Here is a 6,215-nt window from a genome sequence, read left to right on the forward strand (position 1 = left end):
TTAAAATAATAAAAATTTTAAAAGTTTTTGTTTTATTTATTTATTTATTTATTTATTTATTTATTTATTTATTTATTATTTATTTATTTTTGGATCCTTTTTTTCTTTTATTTATTTTTGTTACAGGGTTTTACTATATAGCCCTGGCTGGCCTGGAAGGAGCTATGTAAACCAAGGAGACCTTGAGCGCAGAGAGATCTGCTTGTTTCTGCCTTTCAAGTGCTGAGAACACATTAAGAAGTTTAACAACTTTAAGAACATTTGCATTCCTAGCACCTGACAGGCAGCGGCAGGAGAAGCAAGCATAAAACCAGCTTGAATGGCATAGTGAGTTCCAAATCAGTCTGGATTACATAGTGAGAGTTTGCCTCAAAATCATCAGCAGCAGCAGCATCATCAGCATCATTAGCATCAGCATCATCACCAGCGGAATATAGCTCAGCTGGTAGAATGCTTACCTAGTATTCAGGAAGCCTGGGTTCAATTTTCAGAACAGCATCAAACTGGTGGTGCACACTTGTAATACCAGCGCTGGGGAGGTGGAGGCAGGAGAATCAAAAGTTCAAGGCCATCCTCAGCTACATAGCAAGTTCAAGACCAACCTGAAGTACCCAAGACCCTGTCCCCAAACAAACAAACCCCCTAAAATCTAGATTTTCAGATTTTATTTGGCTTCATTTGTGATTCTACAATCAGGGACCCAAAATGACTCAGAATATCCTGCTCTATACTACAGGGAAGGTTTGCATTTATAGCTAGAGAAAGTGATGTACAGAAAATGAAAGTGAAGCAAAGAGATGGCTGGCTGTTTCCAGTTCATACCTGTTGCTTGGATGCTCATGACTGGCTGGGTCTCAGCTACTCATTATAAGAGTAGGCTACAGCCTGGTTTGGTGGTGTATGCCCGTGGTCTCTAAACTCAGGAGGCTGATGCAGGAGGATTGGGAGGTCAAAGGCATCTTGAGCTACACTTAGAGAGATCATGTCTACCTTGCACCCTCCAAATAAAAGTAACAGTTCATTTACATATCAAATTAGGCTATACTTTGCTGTGCACAGGGAAACCCTTAAGCCATACTTAAATACATTGTCCAGCTTAGACTGGACAACAGTGGTATATAATGCGTCCTTCCCAGAACATTCTAAATTTGCTTTGCCCAGATCCACTAGTGAAGTCACTGTCTCCAGCAGCTGTAGTCTTCCAAATATGTTTTCCTTCCTTCCTTCCTTCCTTCCTTCCTTCCTTCCTTCCTCCCTCCCTCCCTCCCTCCCTCCCTTCCTTCTTCTTTCTTTCTTTCTTTTTCTTTCTTTTTTTTTCTTTTTTTGATCTTTTTGAGACAGGATCTCCCTGTCTCCCTGTCACCCCAGCTGGCCTGGAACTCGCTATGTAGACCAGGCTGGCCTCGAACTCACAGAGATCCACCTGCCTCTGCCTCCCGAGTGCTGGAATTAAAGGCATGTGCCACCTTTCTTAATAAGACTTGAAATCTGCAATGCCTTTCTGGCTGTAGAGTGGATGTTGTGTTAGCTCAAGAATGTTAATTTCATTGTATATCTCCATCAGAGATCTTGGGTGATCTGGTGTCTTGCCAATGACAGTAATATTTTGAAATGAAACTTTTTTTCTGTGTAGAAGATTTCAACGGTGGGCTTAGGATCGTCATTAAACAATGTTGTAAACAGACACACTAACTCACGCTTTGCTGTTCCATTGGTAGAGCACAGACAGTACAGACTTAGCAGAGGTCTTAGGATGAGAAATGACAATACCTAAAGTCACCAGCTACATTAGTCCCTAATAGGAATTCACCCTGTCCTTTGAAGTTTGAAGCAAAGAATTAACTTCTAACTCTGATAGCCCTAGATTGCATCTTTTTCCAATAGAAAGCTGTTGTTTGTACTTATTTATTTTTTTTAGTTAGGGTCTCACTATGTAGGCCAGTTTGGCCTTGAACTCATAGAGATCCTCCTGCTTCTACCTCCTGAATGCTGGGATTAAAGGCATTGTGCCATTACACCTGGCTGAAAAAAATTTTTTAAGATTCATTTTTGTCTTTTTGAAGCAGGGTCTCCCTGTAGCCTCAGCTGTCCTGGAACTCACTATGTAGACCAGGCTGGCCTTGAACTCACAGAGATCTGCCTGCCTCTGCCTCCCAAATGCTGGGACTACAGGCGTGCGCTACCACGCCTGGCTTAAGATTCATTTTTATTTATCTGGCTGTATGTGCATATGCCACGTGTGTGCAGGTGTCTATGGAGACCTGAAGAGGGTGTTGGATTATATGGAGACAGAGTTACAGGCAGTTGTAAAATGCTTGATGTGGCTGCTGGGAATGGAACTCAGGTCCTCTGGAAGAGAAGCAAGTGCTCATAAGCACTGAGCCATCTCTCTGGCTCCTGCAATGAAAATTTGTTATGAGTGGCCACCTTAATCAACAATCTTAGCTGTATCTGCATAACCTGCTGTAACCTCTGCATCAACACTTGCTCCCTCACCTGCATGTTTACCCTATACAGACAGTTTCTTCCCTTAAACTCATGAATCACCTCTGCTAACTTCAGACTTCCTTCTGTCTTCAATTTCCTCACTTCCCTCAGCTTCCAGAATTGAAGAGAGTTAGGGGCTGTGATAATTTGAATGAGAAATGTCCCCCAGAGGTTCATGTATTTGAACACTTGGTCCCTAGTTGGTGGTGATGTTTGGGGAGGTTTTGGAACCTTTAGGAGGTGCAGCCTTGTTGAAGGCTGTATGTCACTGGGGGTGGGTTTTGAGAGTTTATAGCTTTGTCCCACTTCCTTCTCCCTCTGCTTCCTGTGTGTGGGTAAAATGTGACCAGCCAACTTCCTGCTCCTGCTAGCATGCCATGGACTATAGTCCTTGGAATTGTAAGCCAAAATAAATGCCACCTTTCTTAAGTTGTGTATGGCCATGTTTTTTTGCCGGTGCCAGCCGGCCTTAGATGAACAGCACCTGAAAGGGGGAGTGAGGATTGAAAGAAAAACAAGAGAGACAGAAAAGATGCTTGGGAGGACTGTCAGTAGAGACTGCAGCCCCGGTTTATTTTAGCTCAGCCTTCTTATACAGCAGAACATCAGATAACCACAGTTTACTTAGCTCAATTAGCTTCAACAGCTCTTTTTTACCACCTTTATCTGAGGGTTAAGGAATGGTCAAATACTTGTAGTGAATTCCACCAATTAACCATCTTCCCTAAATTATCAGCACATTCCTCCTGACTTGACAGAACAATTCAGTGCTTGTGTCAAAACACACAAACTCTTTTGAGTCAAAGTGAAAGATCATAAAGTAAACAAGCAAGCCTGCCACTCCCCCTGGCCCCCCCGTGCTGGGATTAAAGGCTTGCACCACCATTTTGTTTACCCATTTGGACTTTTTTTTTTTTCAATCTTTTTGAGACAGGGTCTCCCTGTAGCCCCAGCTGTCCTGGACCTCACTGTGTAGACCAGGCTGGCCTTGAACTCACAGAGAGCCACCTGCCTCTGCCTCCCAAGGGCTGGGACTACAGGCGTGTGCCACCACGCCCGGCATGGCCATGGTATTTTATTGCAGCAATAGAAAAGCTAGAGGGACCCATCAGAGAAATGCAAATGCAGACTTTGAGATTCCATCTCATTCTAGTTAGAATGGCAGTCATTAAGAAAACAAATAACAACAAATTCTGGTGAGGATATGGACAAAAGGGAACGCTTATACTCTGCTGAGAATGTACACCAGTCCAATTATTATGTAAATCAATACTGAAGTTTCTTAAAAATCTAAAAGTAGACATATCATGTGATTCAATGTAGGAATAACTTTTATTAATGGACATGATCTGGAATAATGACTTTAAATTACCCCCAGCAAAATCTTGGGTCTGATGAGGAGGAGGGCAAAGGGAGTATGGGAGGAATATACTCAATATATATTATATATACTTGTATGAAAATGTCCTTATGTAACACAGTACCATATATAATGAATATATGCAATGAAACTTTTTAAAAAAAGAAGAGCTTGCTTTGGATTAGGCTTTATTTTAAGAGAATGTTGTGACTCGTTTGATTTTCTAAATCTAAACACTAAAACTATTCCCATATTGGCAATAAAACTCTTTTGATTCCTACTATTCCTGTGCTTACTAAAGTACCACTGTCATTTTTCTCCAAGAACTTTTGCTTTGCACTTGCAAGCTGGACATTTAGTTCATCTGGGCTGGATTTTGGCCTGTCTCAGCTTTTGGCATGCCTTCCTCAGTAAACTTAATCGTTTCTGCTTTTTGCTTTAAAGTGAGAGACGTAAGCCTCCTCTTTTCACTTGATTTAGAAGCCATTGGGATTACTAGTCTGCCCAAATTCAGTAGTATGTTCCAGAGACTAGGAAGGCCTGAGAAGATGGAGAGAGGTGGGGGAGAAGAACAGTAAGAATACACACACACACACACACACACACACACACACACACATACACACACAAACCCATTAAGTCCATCATCTGACATGGAACAGGTCATGGTACTCCCAAAGCAATTATGATAGTGACTTGAATGATTGTTGATCACACATCACACTAATGGGTAGAATAATAATGAAAACCTGAAAGGTGTCACAGACCAGAAGTGGAAACCTGCTGCTGGGAAATAGCTCCAATTAACTTGCCCCATTTGGGTGGCCATGAACCTTCAATTAAAAAAATTATTTATTATTTTTATTTTATGTGTATGAGTGTATTGCCTGTATATATGTTAGTGTACCCATGTCGTGCAGTGCCTGAGGAGGTCAGAAGAGGGTGTTGGAGCCCCTGGAACTGGAGTTACAGACAGTTATCAGCTGCCATGTGGGTGCTGGGAATCGAACTTGGGTCCTTTGCAAGAATAGCCAGTGCTCTTAACTTCCCAGCCATCTTGCCAGCCCTGAACCTTCAGTTTGTAAAAATACAATTATTTGTTAAACACAATAAAATGAAGAGCAAGAAAATGATTAACAAAAGGTGCTAAAATATGGGAGCGTCAGTGTTTAAGGATTCTCTTTTCCTTAGTGATGATGGATTTCTTAGCCCTTTCCAGCTTGCTAAACTGATTTATGAATTACCAGTTACTAATAGGATGATAATCTAATCTTTACATAAAACTTGTGGAGATTTTTTCCCCCCAAATGTTAAAACAAACATCTTGGAGCTAGGGCCACAGTTCAGTGATAGAGTGCTTGCCAAGCATCTCAGTGGCCCTGGGTTCCATCCCATTGTGTCAGAGAACTTGACTAAATTGTTTGATCTTGTTTTTCATTCTCTATTTACTTTGTTTGAGGAGCATGCTTTCTTGTCACTCATACTGCACACAGCCACTCAGGACTGCTGGCTTTTTATCAGTTTATTGTTATTATGAGTGGTAGGGAGGCTTGAACTGAGGGCCTCTTGCATGCTAAACTCAGCTCAGCTATTCTCCCGCCACTCTGAGCATCAATACTGAAAACATGGAAGGTGACTGTGGTGAGGCCAGCCTCAAACTAAACTAAGCAGGACTTTCTTGAAGACACACACACACACACGCACACATTTTAAATATGTATTTTATGTGTGTGTGTGTGCGTCTGTGTGGCAGTATGTACAGATGTGTGAATGGGGGCATATTCTGTGTGCATAAACTCGAAGGCCAGGGAGGCCAGGGACCGCTTTTGGAGTCCTCCATCACTCCTCACTATTCCTTTCAGACAGGGTCTCTTCCTGAACCTGGGTCTTGCATTTTCTCGGCTAGGCTGAAAGCCAGCAAAACCCCATTGATCTTTCTGTCTCTGTCTACCTTGGAGCTGGATTAATAGGCATTTGTGAGCTACCTGGCTTGTTAAGTGGGTGTTGAACAGTGGTTGTCATGATTGCTCAGTGAGCTCTCTTAATCTAACCAGTCAGGCATCACTCCAGACCACTTATGTTTCAAGAGAAAGATTAAGTGAAAAGAGGTGTACAAAGAATTAAGCCCTGTACCCACTGTACCCAGGCATGGCACTTCCTTGTTACTTAACAAGGAGACTCTCTGGAAAGGGAGCAGTGACAAGGCAATGTTTGAGGAGGGCTGCGAACTGCATCCCTGGCGGCCTGTGAATGAGGAGGCGATCCTAGGACTCACGCAGTGGATAGAGCAGCCTCTCTCAAACTAAGCTGGACTCCGCCCTTAAGGTCACCAAGGCAGAAGCGTCGGCCACGTGCTCAATTACAGGGC

This window comes from Nannospalax galili, unplaced genomic scaffold, assembly GCF_000622305.1.
Source record: "Nannospalax galili isolate Female #2095 unplaced genomic scaffold, S.galili_v1.0 scaffold158, whole genome shotgun sequence".
Classification (NCBI taxonomy): Eukaryota; Metazoa; Chordata; class Mammalia; order Rodentia; family Spalacidae; genus Nannospalax; species Nannospalax galili.